The following is a 20012-nucleotide window of genomic DNA, read 5'->3' on the forward strand; positions in this document are numbered from 1 at the left end:
TGTCAAAGTAACACATGTTTATTACTAGAACAGGGGCAGGAAAAACGACAGGTCAGTTATCCAGGTCAGAGTCCAAAAGGTACAGAACGGCAGGAAGTATCAGGGTCAGGGCAGGCAGAGGTCAGTAATCCAGGGTGGAGTGACCTGGAGGGGGGTGGAGACAAGCACAAAGACAGGTGAAACAGATCAGGGTGCAACTTGAGTAAGTTTGCCAACAAGAAGGGCCGCTGCTCCACCTTCCTGTTCAAGTGAGCACAGCACAACAACGGTTAGTCCAAATATATGTCTTGTATACTGCTGCATAAATGATGTAATATGCCAGGGAGATATGTATACTGTAGCTAAGAAAGTAATACTAAGTGTATGTTGTGTATTAAGATGTTAGGAGCCCATGTGTCTCACCCTAATAATTTGGTCCCTTTCCCCCTCAGAACTTAGCCTACTGTTCTGACTTGGTGGTGTACATGTAGCATATAGTCTGTTGTAGAGAAATGTCATCATCGAAAATTGTAAAAGCTTTCATTGTCTGTTCATATGCCCCCGTTATTTAGCCTACGGTTCTGACTTGGTGTACAGGGAGAATACTGTAAGCATAGCCCATTTGCTGAATTATGTCACTGTACATTTCAAAAGTACTGAACAAATAGTTATATGGACTACGTCCGTCCTAGCTCGCTCATTAATGTCTTAATCGAAATTATGGCTTGCCTCTTATCTGCTCATCGTTCCCTTATGCCATAGTTTGTACATCTCAATTGTTGTATTGCTTATATAGGTCTATCTCATTAGTATCTTATTCATCATTTTAGGCAAAGTTAGAATGATTCCATTGTTTTGCTTACTTTGTGTATTATAATTAGCTCATGTGCTTTTCTCCACGAGGAGGGAATACTATATACTGTTGTTGGGTCTGTAACCATGTTTGCCAGTGACAGTCTCTTCCCATTGAAATATACAGTATTTTTTTTCAGCAAAAAGTTCACTAATAGAACCATGTAATTCCTGTTGATATTCCGAGGGTTGTTTTTGTTTGCACAATGTGTTGTCTGTGCGTCGGTATATTGTCTATATAAGTGGTTTTGTATTTTCCTTCCTTTTTCGACCACATAGGTCTAATACAATCCTAAAATGGTAACTGCCTCTCTCTCTGTCTTTATGGTGACTGAAAGAAGAGTAAAGTTAAGGCCACAAAATCTTGCTGAATTTATCTGAACTAACATCTATCTGAATTTCTGTCGGTGTCCATTTTGAAAAGGCTGAACGAATAGGCCTACCTCGTCGCAGCTTGTTTCCTTGCACTTGCTTATACTTAGAGCTAAGTGATAATGATTTAAAAACAAACATTTATAAATTCACTGAAATGTAACAGCCTAATGTTTGTGTATGGGACAGCTTTATGTAGTTTGTCGGGACAGCTTTATGTAGTTTGTCGGGACAGCTTTATGTAGTTTGTCGGGACAGCTTTATGTAGTTTGTCGGGACAGCTTTATGTAGTTTGTCGGGACAGCGTTATGTAGTCTGTCGGGACAGCGTTATGTAGTTTGTCGGGACAGCGTTATGTAGTTTGTCGGGACAGCGTTATGTAGTTTGTCGGGACAGCGTTATGTAGTTTGTCGGGACAGCGTTATGTAGTCTTATGGGACAGCTTTATGTAGTCTTATGGGACAGCTTTATGTAGTTTGTCGGGACAGCTTTATGTAGTTTGTCGGGACAGCTTTATGTAGTTTGTTGGGACATGTCACGTCCTGACTATAGAAAGCTTTTATTTTCTATGATAGAGTAGGTCAGGGCGTGACAGGGGGTTTTGTCTAGTTTATTTATTTCTATGTTGGTTCTAGTTTCTTTTTTCTATGTTGGGTTTTTTGTCTAGTTTCTGTATTTCTATGTGGGGTTCTAGTTTCTGTATTTCTATGTTGTTTTTTGGGATGATCTCCAATTAGAGGCAGCTGGTCATCGTTGTCTCTAATTGGGGATCATATTTAAATTTTTGTTTTCCCACTAGGTTTTGTGGGAGATTATTTTGAGTAAGTGTATGTTGCACCTCTGTCACGGTTTGTTGTTTTGTTTATTACATTTATTTGTATGTCTTGCATAGTTTCAAAGTTTAAATAAAATGTGGAACGATACACACGCTGCGCCTTGGTCCCATTCTTCAGACAGCCTTGACAGAACAGCTTTATGTAGTTTGTTGGGACAGCTTTATGTAGGCCCTAACAGTTTGTAGGCAGAGTTTGTCACCGGTATAGTGCTGTGTTGTGTTGTATAGTGGCTTTGCTGGCATGCATCTAAAAAAATTGGTTGAGTTTGCCCCATCAAGATTTACATGCTAAAACCACCACTGCAGATTGACCCTTTAAACAACCACTGAGTAAAAGGGATGTCTCTCTCTCTTTATTTCCCTGTAGGTTTCTGGGGCTGTCTCCTCCTTAACCCCGCCCCAACCGCTTCACAGTTCCCTGCTTGGGGCTTCACATTGCAGGAAACCACCCTCCATTTTGGCCCCAACCGCTTCACAGTTCCCTGCTTGGGGCTTCACATTGCAGGAAACCACCCTCCATTTTGGCCCCAACCGCTTCACAGTTCCCTGCTTGGGGCTTCACATTGCAGGAAACCACCCTCCATTTTGGACCCAACCGCTTCACAGTTCCCTGCTTGGGGCTTCACATTGCAGGAAACCACCCTCCATTTTGGCCCCAACCGCTTCACAGTTCCCTGCTTGGGGCTTCACATTGCAGGAAACCACCCTCCATTTTGGCCCCAACCGCTTCACAGTTCCCTGCTTGGGGCTTCACATTGCAGGAAACCACCCTCCATTTTGGCCCCCACCGCTGTGCAGTCAGTCACGTGCTGGAAGGTTCACATTGCAGGAAATCGTCTGCCACATGAAGGCACGTGACTGCTGGGTTGTTTTGTTGGAATGTTTGTCTGCCTGTGACCCCTCTCACAGAGGTAGGCTTTAGAAACGGCACAATTACTCGGCCACGCAGCTTCTCTGGTATAGATAGACTGATTCGGTATGTGCGACAATGCACAACTACACACTGTGCGACAATGCACAACTACAAACTGTGCGACAATGCACAACTACACACTGTGCGACAATGCACAACTACAAACTGTGCGACAATGTACAACTACACACTGTGCGACAATGAACAACTACACACTGTGTGACAATGCACAACTACACACTGTGCGACAATGCACAACTACACACTGTGCGACAATGCACAACTACACACTGTCGTGTCTTTGGCTATGCCGGATTAAGTGATATGACATGCTAACCTATAAAATTCTTTCTCTGTAATTAATATTAACTGATTAAGCTAATCATGTAAATGTAATTAACTATAAAGTCGGGGCACCACGGAAGAACGTTTATAGAGCCGTTATCTTCCAAATAAACTCTTAAAATACTTAGTAATATTTTACATCAATAGCAGTCAATATTAACCCTTATCTTATTTTCAGTCTCATAATGAAAGTTGTAAATTCTTGGCTATCTTCACGAACCCTGGCTAACAAGTTGAATCAGCAATACAAAATTGGGTTTAATTATTTATTTACTAAATACCTAAACTAATCACACAGAATTACAAATACACAGAATACAAATGATGTCATACAGAAAACGTCCCGGTGGACGGAACCTGTATGATGGCTGGTTACACAAAGGAAAGGGGGTTGGGCTTGAATGAAAGAGCGGGAAGACTTAGGAACAAGCAAACAGCAGCTATGCTAACGTAAATACATTATCTTATGCATTACTAAATTACCGCCCATTTGGAAAAGGAAAATGCAATAAATATTTACTCTGAGCTGCGCTTCGGTAGATTGGACGTAGATGCTGGCCGGGTTGGCCACAGATCTTCCTGTCCTCGGAAGAATGTCAATGGTGGTAAAGTGGATACGTGGTAGTATCTTCGTCTGTTTGTTAGACTGGATCCGTCGTCCGTCCTTTCCTAGCCCACGTCTACAGCGGCCGCTGCTAACTCAACGGCTAGGAAGTATCACTTCTGTAGTGAATAAGCTCAAAGTTCATACCATTCGCCACCAAAGCTCCCGCCGAGGTTGGCTTAGTTCTGTACTTGACGTGTGTCCTTCTAACGTAGAGGCTGCAGACCTCACGTACTGGAACATTGGTTATCTTTTCGTCAAAGGCTTATATAGTGGAGAGGGGGAAGGATGTGTTTCATCGTTTATAACCCCTGTCTCTTCACAGGGGTGGGCCACTGATCAAGCAGGGCACTTTCCTTATGAAAACACAATTCTCTCATTTGGAAGCTAAAATTACATTTAATCTCCTAACAAACAATTTTAATATCAAACATTTCAATTGCATAACAATTCCATGTGACTCTGATAACTAGAGGGTGTATACTTTCCCAGGTACAGTTTATGTCGTCCTGTCATCAGTCATAATGTCTCAGATGACAACCGAACTGACATCCATACTCATTACGTTCCAAAGCATATTTCCAACTGGTTTAATTACCAAAATATGGTTCCTTTCCCCATTTGTTTGATGTTCCCAGACTCTCTATATTTAACACAGGCTATTCAACAGTCCTTCAGTAGGGTCAGAAAGAGAGGGGAAGGGAGAAAGGTATTTATGGGGGGGGTCATAAACCTTACCCACAGGCCAACGTCATGACAACACTGCGTGACAATGCACAACCACACACTGCGCGACAATGCACAATCACACACTGCGCGACAATGCACAACAACACACTGCGCGACAATGCACAACTACACAATGTGGGATTGAATGGCAGGCATTCACACACATATCCGACATACACACGAGTGAGCATGGAAACGCGAGCACACACACACACACACACAGATATGTGAGGTCCTATTTCATTCACACAGAGAAGTGAAGCGTTTAGAAGCATGATTGGTATCCTGTCCTTGATAACAACCATACAAACCTGTCCTTGATAACAACCATACTAACTTGTCCTTGATAGCAACCACACTAACCTGTCCTTGATAACAACCATACAAACCTGTCCTTGATAACAACCATACTAACCTGTAACTGTCCTTGATAACAACCATACAAACCTGTCTTTGATAGCAACCATACTAACCTGTCCTTGATAGCAACCATACTAACCTGTCCTTGATAGCAACCATACTAACCTGTCCTTGATAGCAACCACACTAACCTGTCCTTGATAGCAACCATACTAACCTGTCCTTGATAGCAACCACACTAACCTGTCCTTGATAGCAACCATACTAACCTGTCCTTGATAGCAACCATACTAACCTGTCCTTGATAGCAACCACACTAACCTGTCCTTGATAGCAACCATACAAACCTGCCCTTGATAGCAACCATACAAACCTGCCCTTGATAGCAACCATACAAACCTGCCCTTGATAGCAACCATACTAACCTGTCCTTGATAGTAACCATACTAACCTGTCCTTGATAGCAACCATACAAACCTGTCCTTGATAACAACCATACAAACCTGTCCTTGATAACAACCATACAAACCTGTCCTTGATAACAACCATACAAACCTGTCCTTGATAGCAACCATACAAACCTGTCCTTGATAGCAACCATACTAACCTGTCCTTGATAGCAACCATACTAACCTGTCCTTGATAGCAACCATACAAACCTGTCCTTGATAACAACCATACAAACCTGTCCTTGATAGCAACCATACTAACCTGTCCTTGATAACAACCATACAAACCTGTCCTTGATAACAACCATACAAACCTGCCCTTGATAACAACCATACAAACCTGTCCTTGATAACAACCATACAAACCTGTCCTTGATAACAACCATACAAACCTGTCCTTGATAACAACCATACAAACCTGTCCTTGATAACAACCATACTAACCTGGGTTACTTTGCATGTTATATTTGACTGTATATCCCTGCTCATTTTGCATGCCCACATTTATGATATAGCCAACTATGGACAACTAGTCCACATTCATGATATAGCCAACTATGGACAACTAGCCCTCATTCATGATGTAGACAACTAGCCCTCATTCATGATATAGACAACTAGCCCTCATTCATGATATAGACAACTAGCCCTCATTCATGATATAGACAACTATGGACAACTAGCCCTCATTCATGATATAGACAACTAGCCCTCATTCATGATGTAGGCAACTACGGACAAGTAGCCCTCATTCATGATATAGACAACTAGCCCTCATTCATGATATAGACAACTAGCCCACATTCATGATATAGACAACTATGGACAACTAGCCCTCATTCATGATATAGACAACTATGGACAACTAGCCCTCATTCATGATATAGACAACTAGCCCTCATTCATGATATAGACAACTACGGACAACTAGCCCTCATTCATGATATAGACAACTAGTCCACATTCATGATATAGACAACTAGCCCTCATTCATGATATAGACAACTATGGACAACTAGCCCACATTCATGATGTAGACAACTAGACAACTAGCCCTCATTCATGATATAGACAACTATGGACAACTAGCCCACATTCATGATATAGACAACTAGCCCTCATTCATGATATAGACAACTAGCCCTCATTCATGATATAGACAACTACGGACAACTAGCCCTCATTCATGATATAGACAACTAGTCCACATTCATGATATAGACAACTAGCCCTCATTCATGATGTAGACAACTAGCCCTCATTCATGATGTAGACAACTAGCCCTCATTCATGATATAGACAACTATGGACAACTAGCCCTCATTCATGATATAGACAACTAGCCCTCATTCATGATATAGACAACTATGGACAACTAGCCCTCATTCGTGATATAGACAACTATGGACAACTAGTCCACATTCATGATATAGCCAACTATGGACAACTAGCCCTCATTCATTATGTAGACAACTAGCCCTCATTCATGATATAGACAACTAGCCCTCATTCATGATGTAGACAACTATGGACAACTAGCCCTCATTCATGATATAGACAACTAGCCCTCATTCATGATATAGACAACTAGCCCTCATTCATGATATAGACAACTATGGACAACTAGCCCTCAATCATGATATAGACAACTAGCCCTCATTCATGATGTAGACAACTACGGACAACTAGCCCTCATTCATGATATAGACAACTACAGACAACTAGCCCTCATTCATGATATAGACAACTAGCCCTCATTCATGATATAGACAACTAGCCCACATTCATGATATAGACAACTATGGACAACTAGCCCTCATTCATGATATAGACAACTATGGACAACTAGCCCTCATTCATGATATAGACAACTAGCCCTCATTCATGATATAGACAACTACGGACAACTAGCCCTCATTCATGATATAGACAAATAGTCCACATTCATGATATAGACAACTAGCCCACATTCATGATATAGACAACTAGTCCACATTCATGATATAGACAACTAGCCCACATTCATGATGTAGACAACTAGCCCTCATTCAAGATATAGACAACTATGGACAACTAGCCCTCATTCATGATATAGACAACTAGCCCTCATTCATGATATAGACAACTACGGACAACTAGCCCTCATTCATGATATAGACAACTAGTCCACATTCATGATATAGACAACTAGCCCTCATTCATGATATAGACAACTAGCCCACATTCATGATATAGACAACTAGCCCTCATTCATGATATAGACAACTATGGACAACTACCCCACATTCATGATATAGACAACTAGCCCTCATTCATGATGTAGACAACTACGGACAACTAGCCCTCATTCATGATATAGACAACTAGCCCTCATTCATGATGTAGACAACTAGCCCTCATTCATGATATAGACAACTATGGACAACTAGCCCACATTCATGATATAGACAACTAGCCCTCATTCATGATATAGACAACTACGGACAACTAGCCCTCATTCATGATATAGACAACTATGGACAACTAGCCCTCATTCATGATATGGACAACTATGGACAACTAGCCCTCATTCATGATGTAGACAACTACGGACAACTAGCCCTCATTCATGATATAGACAACTACGGACAACTAGCCCTCATTCATGATATAGACAACTATGGACAACTAGCCCTCATTCATGATGTAGACAACTATGGACAACTAGCCCTCATTCATGATGTAGACAACTACGGACAACTAGCCCACATTCATGATATAGACAACTAGCCCTCATTCATGATATAGACAACTAGCCCTCATTCATGATATAGACAACTATGGACAACTAGCCCTCATTCATGATATAGACAACTATGGACAACTAGCCCTCATTCATGATGTAGACAACTATGGACAACTAGCCCTCATTCATGATGTAGACAACTATGGACAACTAGCCCACATTCATGATATAGACAACTAGCCCTCATTCATGATATAGACAACTATGGACAACTAGCCCTCATTCATGATATAGACAACTACGGACAACTAGCCCACATTCATGATATAGACAACTAGTCCACATTCATGATATAGACAACTAGCCCACATTCATGATATAGACAACTAGCCCACATTCATGATGTAGACAACTAGACAACTAGCCCACATTCATGATGTAGACAACTATGGACAACTAGCCCTCATTCATGATATAGACAACTAGCCCTCATTCATGATGTAGACAACTAGCCCTCATTCATGATATAGACAACTATGGACAACTAGCCCTCATTCATGATATAGACAACTATGGACAACTAGCCCTCATTCATGATATAGACAACTATGGACAACTAGCCCTCATTCATGATATAGACAACTATGGACAACTAGCCCTCATTCATGATATAGACAACTAGCCCTCATTCATTATATAGACAACTAGCCCACATTCATGATATAGACAACTATGGACAACTAGCCCTCATTCATGATATAGACAACTATGGACAACTAGCCCTCATTCATGATATAGACAACTAGCCCACATTCATGATATAGACAACTATGGACAACTAGCCCACATTAATGATATAGACAACTATGGACAACTAGCCCACATTCATGATGTAGACAACTAGCCCTCATTCATGATATAGACAACTAGCCCACATTCATGATGTAGACAACTGGACAACTAGCCCACATTCATGATGTAGACAACTATGGACAACTAGCCCACATTCATGATGTAGACAACTAGCCCTCATTCATGATGTAGACAACTAGCCCACATTCATGATATAGACAACTATGGACAACTAGCCCTCATTCATGATATAGACAACTATGGACAACTAGCCCTCATTCATGATATAGACAACTACGGACAACTAGCCCACATTAATGATATAGACAACTATGGACAACTAGCCCACATTCATGATATAGACAACTAGCCCTCATTCATGATATAGACAACTATGGACAACTAGCCCACATTCATGATGTAGACAACTAGACAACTAGCCCACATTCATGATGTAGACAACTATGGACAACTAGCCCTCATTCATGATATAGACAACTACGGACAACTAGCCCTCATTCATGATGTAGACAACTAGCCCTCATTCATGATATAGACAACTATGGACAACTAGCCCTCATTCATGATATAGACAACTATGGACAACTAGCCCTCATTCATGATATAGACAACTAGCCCACATTCATGATATAGACAACTATGGACAACTAGCCCACATTCATGATATAGACAACTATGGACAACTAGCCCTCATTCATGATATAGACAACTATGGACAACTAGCCCTCATTCATGATATAGACAACTAGCCCACATTCATGATATAGACAACTATGGACAACTAGCCCACATTAATGATATAGACAACTATGGACAACTAGCCCACATTCATGATATAGACAACTAGCCCTCATTCATGATATAGACAACTAGCCCACATTCATGATATAGACAACTATGGACAACTAGCCCACATTCATGATGTAGACAACTAGACAACTAGCCCACATTCATGATGTAGACAACTATGGACAACTAGCCCACATTCATGATGTAGACAACTAGCCCTCATTCATGATATAGACAACTATGGACAACTAGTCCACATTCATGATGTAGACAACTATGGACAACTAGCCCTCATTCATGATATAGACAACTATGGACAACTAGCCCTCATTCATGATATAGACAACTAGCCCTCATTCATGATATAGACAACTAGTCCACATTCTACATGGTTTATTGAGCTTGTTTTCTATCTACATTAAACCACATTATTTGTATTTGTGACTGTTTTTTTCCCCAACACTACGGTGGTTAGCACAACCTTGTGACTCATTGAGTTTCCTGTTTGACTTTGTGGTACTTTTGAGAGGAAGAGGGGGAGGGGGAAGGGGCAATGTTAGCTCAGAGAGTTCATTTTTCAACTTTCACTTTGTGGAGTTAACTGAACATACTCAACAGTAAATGCATGCTATATTCACTGTAATCTATTTGCCCTCTCAATAATTCCTCCCTCTCTGACCCTCATGCTTCTGACCCTCATGCTTCTGACCCTCATGCTTCTGACCCTCATGGCTCTGACCCTCATGGCTCTGACCCTCATGGCTCTGATCCTCATGGCTCTGATCCTCATGGCTCTGATCCTCATGGCTCTGATCCTGACAGACTACCATTAGAGGGACCTAACCCTGATCTGGGACATAGCCCTTTCTTTGTGAGTGTATGTGTTTGTATGAGTCTGTGTTAGTGTGCATGTGTGTTTGTGTGTACGTACATATGTGTATGGGCAAAAGCCTTGCTGGCACGCAAGGCAAGGTGTTGAGAGTGAAAGTAAGGTAGGTGTATGTTACTCAACATTGCAATCAGGGCAGTGGTTCACAGGGGCAGTGAACAGATTAGAACTGAGATAAGGACAGGAGGAGAGATGGAGAGAGGATGGATATAGAGGAGAGATACCCACAGTACACCCTCGGAGAGGAGAGATACACACAGTACACCCTAAGCTAAGGACCCTGGGACGAAACACCTCCCTCTGCAACTGGATCCTGGACCTCCTGACGGGTCTTCCCCAGGTGGTAAGGGTAGGTAACAACACATCCGCCATGCTGATCCTCAACACGGGGGCCCTTGCCAGGCGTGCGTGCTCAGTCCCCTCTTGTACTCCCTGTTCACTCATGACTGCATGGCCAGGCAAGACTCCAACACCATCATTAAGTTTGCCGATGACACAACATTTGTAGGCCTGATCACCGACAACGATGAGACAGCCTATAGGGAAGAGGTCAGAGACCTGGCCGTGTGGTGCCAGGACAACAATCTCTCCCTTAACGTGATCATGACTAAGGAGATGATTGTGGACTACAAGAAAAAGAGGACCGAGCACGCCCCCATTCTCATCGACGGGGCTGTAGTGGAGCAGGTTGAGAGCATCAAGTTCCTTGGTGTCCACATTACTAACAAACTATCATGGTCTAAGCACACCAAGACAGTCGTGAAGAGGGCACAACAAAATATTTTCCCCCTCAGGAGACTGAAAAGATTTGGCATGGGTCCTCAGATCCTCAAAAGGTTCTACAGCTGCACCATCGAGAGCATCCTGACTGGTTGCATCACTGCCTGGTATGGCAACTGCTCGACATCTGACCGTAAGGCGCTACAGAGGGTAATGCGTACGGCCCAGTACATCACTGGGGCCAAGCTTCCTGCCATCTAGGACCTCTATACCAGGCGGTGTCAGAGGAAGGCTATGCATAGTCACTTTACAAATTACCTCGACTAACCTGCACATTGACTCGGTACCGAAGGCCCTAAAAATTGTCCAAGACTCCAGTCACCCAAGTCATACACTGTTCTCTCTGCTACCACACGGCAAGCGGTACCAGAGCACCAAGTCTAGGTCCAAAAGGCTTCTTAACAGCTTCTACCCCCAAGCCATAAGACTCATAAACAGCTAATCAAAGGGCCACCAGACCCCTCTGTTACGCTGCTGCTACTTTCTGTTTATTATCTATGCATAGTCACCTTAACTCTACCTACATGTCCATATTACCTCAACCACCTCGACTAACCTGTCACGTCCTGACCAGTAAAAGGGGTTATTTGTTATTGTAGTTTGGTCAGGGCGTGGCAGGGGGGGTGTGTTTTTTTTTGGGGGGGGGGTAAGTTCTATGTTAGTGTGTTTCTATGTTTATTCTAGTTTTTCTATTTCTATGTTTGAATTGTTTGGGGTTGTTCTCTAATTGGAGGCAGCTGAATCTCGTTGCCTCTGATTAGAGACCATATTTAAGGAGGGGTTTTTCTCATTGTGTTTGTCGGTGGTTTCTTTCTGTTTTCTTAAATGTTCCTGACAGGACTGTTTTGGCTGTCGTGCGTTTTCTTGTTTTGTTTACGTGTTCAAATAAAAGTAACGATGATGAGCACTCAACACGCTGCGCCTTGGTCTACTCCCTTCGACGGCCGTTACATAACCGGTGCCCCTGCACATTAACTATGTACCGGTACCCCCTGTATATAGCCTCCCTATTGTTATTTTACTGCTGCTCTTTTAATTTTGTACTTTTATTTTCTATTTTTTACTTAACACTTATTTTATTTTTATTAACTTCTTAAAGCATTGTTGGTTAAGAGCTTGTAGGTAAGCATTTCACTGTAAGGTCTACACCTGTTGTATTCGGCGCATGTAACAAACTTTATTTCAAGAGAGGAGAGATGGAGAGGAAAGATATCCACCGTACACACTAAGAGAGGAGAGATGGAGAGAGGATGGATATAGAGGAGAGATACACACGCAGAGAGGATAGAGAGGAGAGATGCCCACAGTACACACTAAGAGAGGAGAGGATGGATATAGAGGAGAGATACCCACAGTACACACTAAGAGAGGTGAGATGGAAAGAGGATATGTATAGGAAAAGGAGGGGAAATGGAGAAAGTAAGAAGAATAAAAGAAGAGATGAGGACAGGTGTTATATAGCACACTGTATTACTTATACAACTAATATAAGGACAGGACATTCCTGTGTTTCACAGGAAGAACATTCCAAGCGTTTTTAACGTAGGTAAACAAGGGGGGGGGGGGTTACAGGTGCCCTAAAGGGACAAAACTAGAATATCAATACACATATTCCTCCCCCTTTACCTTTGATGACTCATAAGGAAAAAGTAAATATTCACTGTTTTGCCTATTGTTTTCTTTTTAATATAATATTTCAGAATAACCCTTTCTAAACTAGGGATAGAGGGTAGACTGCCTCAGTCCCCAGACTTAACCCTGGGGTGTATTCTGCCCCAATGTCGGAGGTTAGTCTGAACTAACTAGTCAACCTGTCAGGGGGTCGTCTTTCTCTTGCAGGGTAATGACGACGTACAGGTGAGTCTACAGTCACATTATCTCTGAGTCTGAGTGGTGATGGTGTATGCCCAGACTGGGGTGCAATAGTACCCTGAGTAGGCACTCTGGCTGGTTCAGGTGAGTCTGGAGCACTTTCCACATTTGTAGGATGCTGCAGTGGATGTTCAGGTGATAGCTCGTAGTCATGGTAGGTCTCCAGTAGCTGATCTTGGTTTGTCACTTCACATGAGTCCTCTCTGAGGTTGGTTCCTGGCAACAGTTGATCCACGTGTCTCCTCCAGATGTTTTCCGGTGTGTGAACTGTGTAGGACACAGGCCCTGTTTGTGCAACCACTGTGGCTGGTATCCACTTTGGACCTTAGCAGTAGTTCCGAGCAATAACTCTGTCTCCAGCTATGAAGCTTCTTTCTTTTGCTTTGCTCCGTCTCTCCACCTGTGCTCTCTGTGTCTGTACAACCTGTTTCGTCTTTGGAGGTCTCAGGAGGTTGAGTCGCGTGCGAAGCTGTCTTTTCATCAAGGCTGACGCGGGTGCCACTTTGGTTGTAGCGTGGGGAGTGTTTCTGTAGGTTAACAGGAAGGTGTTTAGACGCCTATTGAGGGAGCCGTTCCCTTGTGATGATTTTAAAGCTTGCTTCATCGTTTGGACAAACCTTTCAGCGAGGCCGTTCGTTGCAGGGTGATACGGCGCTGACTTGATGTGCTGAATTCCATTTGCTTCCATGAATGACCGGAACTCTTCAGACACCAGTTGGGGGCCATTATCACTAACGAGTTGCGTTGGCAAGCCGAAGCGACTGAAGATTGACCGTAGCTTTTCGATGGTTCTCTCCACTGAGGTGCTCTTCATCACTGTAACCTCAGGCCATTTGCTGTGTGCGTCAACTATGACTAAGAACATACGATCCTCCAGTGGGCCTGCATAGTCTATGTGAACTCGCTGCCAAGGCTCCTCTGGGAAGTCCCATGGGTGTAGTGGCGCTAGCTGAGGCATGTTCCTCATCTTTTGACATGCAGAACATGACTTGACCTTGTCTTCGATAGCTGCGTCCAGACCTGGCCACCAAAAGTAGCTGCGTGCAATCTCCTTCATTCGCACCATGCCACAGTGCCCTGAATGGAGTTCTTCAAGCACCTGCCTTCTCAGTGGCGGCGGTATGATGACTCGAAAACCCCATAGCAAGCATCCAAACTGAACTGTGAGCTCGTTTCTCCTCACTAGGTAAGGTTGTAGGCTGTCCGACATCTCTCCTTCTTTTCCACGAGTGACAATGTCCACGACATCACCGGATCAGTGTGGGTGAACTTTTTCACTTGAACAGATGTAACTGGGGCGTTCGTCACTTCCTTGAAGTAGAAGATTTCAGCCTGGGAGTGCTCAGTGTGTGCGACAGGTAAGGGAAGCCTTGAGAGGCCATCAGCATTGCAGTGCTGCTCAGACCTTCTGTACTTGATATCGTACTGGCTGCAAGCGACGGAATGCCGGTGTGGGGACCAAAGATGGAGGTGAGGGGTCTATGGTCCGTCAGCAGAGTGAATCGTCGGCCAAACAGAAACTGATGAAATTTCTTAACTCCAAACACAATGGCGAGTGCTTCACGCTCTTATCTGTGCATAATTGCTCTCGGCTTTACTTAAGGTCCGTGATGCGAAAGCAAATTGGCCTTTCTTCACCTGATGGCATGATGTGTGAGACAACTGCACCAACGCCATAAGGCGATGCATCACATGCCAACTGTAATGGCAAGTTGGGGTTGAAGTGGGTTAGGGCCTCTGACTGAGCTAAGGCTGTTTTCGCTTTCTTGAATGCCTCCTCACATCTGTCTGTCCACTTCCACTGTTTGGTTTTGTTCAAAAGTTCATGCAGTGGCTTTAACATGTTAGCTAGGTTTGGCACAAACTTTGCGTAGTATGTCAGTAGTCCTAAGAATGATCTCAGCTGACTCACGTTCTGTGGGGATGGAGCTTCCACAACAGCCTTCACCTTCGATGGCGCCTTGTGGAGCCCTGAACTGTCGATGACGTGGCCCAGGTACTCAACAGAGGGCCGGAAAAACGTGCATTTGTCCTTCCGGACCCTCAGACCGTACTCCTCCAATCTCTGTAGTGTAGCGTTCAGGTCTCTCAGGTGCTCCTGCTCGTCTTTGTCGGTGATGAGTAGATCATCGAGGTAACATTGGACCCCAGTGAGCCCGCTCAGTATCTGGTCCATAGCTCTCTGAAACAAGGCCGGAACTGAGGTGATTCCAAAAGGAAGCCTCCGGTACTTGTACAGTCCTTTGTGAGTTACTATGGTCAACAGTTCTTGTGACTCTTGGTCCACATGCATCTGTAGATATGCCAGGCCTAAGTCTATCTTACTAAATTTTTGTCCTCCAGCTAAACCAGAAAAGAGGTCGTCAATAAGGAGTAGTGGATATTTTTCAGCAGGCAAGACTGGGTTAATGGGGACTTTGAAATCACCACAGAGTCTGAGTGATCCATCTTTTTTTATGACTGGAACAACGGGTGTAGCCCATTCACTAACATTCACTGGATCCAATACTCCACTCTCCACTAGTCTGTTTAGCTCAATTTCAACTTTTGGTTTTATGGCGTATGGGACAGGTCTAGCTTTGAAGCATTTTGGCTTGCTGTCTGGTTTCACGGTCAGTTTAACTGTTATGTCCTTCATACTGCCAAGGTCTCCTTTGAACACATCCGCGTATTTCCTCAATATCCCTTGTAGGTTTGTGTCCTCTTTTGCAACCATTTGAACTTCCTGCCAGTTTAGTTTGATCTTTTCCAGCCATGTGCGTCCTAGCAATGCTGGATGGTTGCCTTTCACAATGTAGAGTGGTAGCTTTACCTTCTGTTTGTTGAGCTCCACTGTAACAATCACGCTTCCTCTCACTGGAACAATCTCACCGGTGTATGTTTTCAGCATCATCTTTGTGGGCTGTAGTGTGAGGTGATGTAGTTTCTCCTTGTATACAGCCTCAGACAGCAAAGATATGGCTGCTCCAGTGTCCACTTGCATCCGTACTGCGTTTCCATCCAGTAGCGGTGTCACCCAGTAGCCGTATCCATTGTCTGAAATTGACATAACATGCAAAGATTCTTCCCCTTCAGACAGGGTATCACTTTGTTCATCCTCTGTGTGCTCCATTTTATGCACTTTCTTTTTGTACTTCCTGAAGTCGCTTTTCCTTTGTTCAGTACTTTTGTTTGATTGTGTCTTTTTGTTTTTACATGCACGTTCGATGTGACCCTTTTTTCCACAACTTCTGCAGTCTAAGTCTTTGCACCATCACTCCTCTGCTTGGTGACCTGGTTTCCCACAGCGATAGCATGGCTTGCCACCTCCTGCCTTGTTTTTTAACCACGTAGACACCTTATGCACTTGGGTCAATGCACTTAGCTGTTGTGAGTCTTTTTTTGCCATTTCCATTGATGTACTCACTTCTATTGTCCTCTGCAATGTTAAGTTACTCTCAGTCAAAAGGCGTTTCTGAATTGCCTCGCTGCGCATGCCACACACTAACCTATCACGTATAGTGTCACTCATTGATCGCCCAAATTCACAGTGTTCAGATAACTGTTTCAATACAGCCACAAACTGGGAGATTGATTTCTCTTATGAAACCGGAATCTCTCTGCGATTATCAGTGGTTTGGGAGAATAATGTCCTTTTAACCTGTTAGGGTATAGGGGGCAGTATTGAGACTTTTTGAAAAAAGATGTGCCCATTTTTAAATGCCTCCTACACCTACCCAGTAACTACAATATGCATATACTTATTATATATGGATAGAAAACACCCTAAAGTTTCAAAAACTGTTTGAATGGTGTCTGTGAGTATAACAGAACTCATTTGGCAGGCAAAACCCTGAGACAGATTCTGACAGGAAGTGGATACCTGATGTGTTGAATTGACTTTGAGCCTATGCCATTGAAAAACAAAGGGGGTGAGGTATATTCTGGCACTTCCTATTGCTTCCACAAGATGTCCCCAGCCTTTACAAAGTGTTTTGAGTGTTCTACAGTGAGATCTGACCGAATAAGAGCCATGGAACGTGATGGTCCATCATTCACCCTGGCGCGCGATTTGATGGTGGGTACTCTCATTCCGAAACGTTTTAAAAGAAAACCCAAGCCTTGAATTTTATTCATGTTCTGGTTAAAAAAGGCCCTAATGATTTATGCGATACAACGTTTGACATGTTTGAACGAACGGAAATATATTTTTTCCGTTCTTGAAGTGAAGTGAAGTCCGGCTGGCTTAGATCATGCGCTACAACACGGAGGTTTTTCGACATAAATGATGAGCTTTTTTGAACAAAACTACATTCGTTATGGACCTGGGACTCTTTGGAAGTGACATCTGATGAAGAGAATCAAAGGTAATGGATTATTTATATAGTATTTTCGATTTTAGATTCCTCCAACATGGCGGTTAGTCTGTATCGCGATGCGTATTTTTCTGGCGCAGTGCTCAGATTATTGCAAAGTGTGATTTCCCAGTAAGGTTAATTTAAAATCTGACAAGTCCATTGCGTTCAAGAGATGTAAATCTATAATTCTTTGAATGACAATATAATATTTTAGCATTGTTTTCTAATATTAATTAATTATTTTGTCGTCATGACTTGACTGCCGGTATTGGAGGGAAACGATTTCCTGAACATCAACGCCATAGTAAAACACTGTTTTTAGATATAAATATGAACTTGATAGAACTAAAAATGCATGCATTGTCTAACATAATGTCCTAGGAGTGTCATCTGATGGAGATTGTAAAAGGTTAGTGCATAATTTTAGCTGATTGTATGGTTTTGGTGAAGCCTGTCTTTGAATCGACAATGCATTGCACACCGCTATTGTCAATGTACTCTCCTAACATAACCTAACTTTATGCTTTCCCCGTAAAACCTTTTTGAAATCGGTAAACGTGGTTAGATTAAGAAGATGTTTATCTTTCAAAGGCTGTAAGTTAGTTGTATGTTTGAGAAATTTGAATTTGTACATTTATTTGGTTTCAAATTTGCCGCTCTTGAAATGCACCTGCAGTTGATAGGGTGCGCCACGGGGGGAACGCTAACGTCCCAGGTAGCCTCAAGAAGTTAAGGTAGCCACAATTTCATCATATGATTTATCACCTGGATTTTCAGGCGTTTCAGGCTGCGCAGTAGATTGAATGTTTTTCCTCCCATAACAGTCAAAAATGTTGGCACAACGACTTCTGCTTTAATGCCATTTGCCAACACAAAGTACTCAAAACGTTCTGTGTAAGAACTCCATTGTTCCACAGATTCATCAAATGTTCCTATATTTCCAATCAATGCAGACATTTTCGGTTTATTTTTCTAACTCACACTTTTCAGACGGTCCCTTACATCCAGACCCCTTTTTTTCTTCTTCTTCTTTTAACTCACGTGACTTCACTTTCTCCCGCAGCGAAACTCTTCCTATCCCTTGAGGCTCTTGTTGCCGTGACATCAAAGGCTAGCTAGCATTACTCGACTGGCTAGCTCCACGTTTTGTTTGCGTCTTTCTACAGCGAAAAACCCCCCGAATTTAACTCAGACTTTCTGCGGAAGATGATGAGTACAAACGTGAGAACGTTTCTTCCTCGTCGCCAGTTTTGTTGTATAGCACACTGTATTACTTATACAACTAATATAAGGATGAGACGGGAGTAGAAATTAACGTGGGCATTGTTTAATGCGTTTCACATGAAGAACATTCCAAGCGTTTTTAACGTAGGTAAGCAAGCAAGGGGGGGTTACAGGTGCCCTAAAGGGACAAAACTAGAATATCAATACACAACAACAGGAGAGATTGGGAGAAGGGAAAGAGGCGTTGGATTTCTGCTAGATAGGCCAGCTGCAAAGTCCAAATGTTGCTACATTGTAAAAATTAATGAAAACAAAAATATATTTTTGGTCCGAATGAAATGTTAGGGTTAGTCCTTAGGAGTTTGGTTAAGGTTAGGATCAAGGTTAGAGTTAGGGTTCAAATCAGATTTTATGACTTTGAGGTCTGTGCCAGCTAGTGAACAAGATTCATGAGGAAAAACATTAACCAGCGATAGAGAGTGAAATCTCAAGGGTACTGAGGTCCAACCAAACTCTTAACAGAAAGGCAGCCTACTGGTTTATGACAAGTGTCCACTTTTCATTTAAAATGTGTCCTTTTGGCACATACTTTGCCTCCATAGTAACAGGCACACCTGCACAAACACACACACACACACACACACACACACACACGTTTATTGGAAACGTCTCTGTTCTGGTAAACAGCAGTAGAGGGTGTGGTCACTAGTTTGAGGCAATGTTAAAACTGACTGAATAGTTGGATCTGAGATCATTCTTTGTCTTCCTCTCCAACGAACCATAGTTACATCTCCTCCAACTAACCAGAGTTTCATTGAGAACTGGAGCTGATGAACTACAGAACACAGCTTTTCTAAGAACATCCAGGAAGAAGAGAAGAAAAACGGTAAGAACATTTATTCACAAATGTATTTACAAATTGTTCTAAATTAAAATGTGAACACATTTCTAGCAGCAACACCATAAAGATGTAATAGCAGTGCTACTGAAACAATAAATATTAGAAGGACTTTTACTCAGAAATGCAAAAACACAACTTTTACTGTTGAACGGCAAAGAAATGATGAGACAACTTGTCGTTCCCA

General features: G+C 42.7%; 1 protein-coding gene and 1 long non-coding RNA gene across 5 annotated transcripts in view; one reads left to right on the forward strand and one right to left on the reverse strand.

Moving 5' to 3' along the window:
• LOC115147772 (uncharacterized) lies at nt 1-18820 on the reverse strand. Its single transcript, XR_003866500.1, has 2 exons — nt 18685-18820; nt 1-144 (listed from the first exon to the last, which is right to left on the reverse strand). It is a non-coding gene; the product is annotated as an uncharacterized LOC115147772 (long non-coding RNA).
• LOC115147771 (GTPase IMAP family member 4) overlaps nt 18812-20012 on the forward strand; it is a 13963-nt gene continuing 12762 nt past the window's right edge. Inside the window, exons 1-2 of one of the 4 annotated variants that reach the window (XM_029690066.1) lie at nt 18812-18924; nt 19712-19813. The gene's annotated coding sequence lies outside the window, so the exon portion shown is untranslated. Of the gene's footprint in view, nt 18925-18956; nt 19076-19351; nt 19814-20012 lie in introns of those variants that run through there. The other 3 variants (XM_029690067.1, XM_029690065.1, XM_029690068.1) reach the window with 3 other exon arrangements.

Source organism: Salmo trutta, chromosome 14, assembly GCF_901001165.1.
Source record: "Salmo trutta chromosome 14, fSalTru1.1, whole genome shotgun sequence".
Lineage (NCBI taxonomy): Eukaryota > Metazoa > Chordata > Actinopteri > Salmoniformes > Salmonidae > Salmo > Salmo trutta.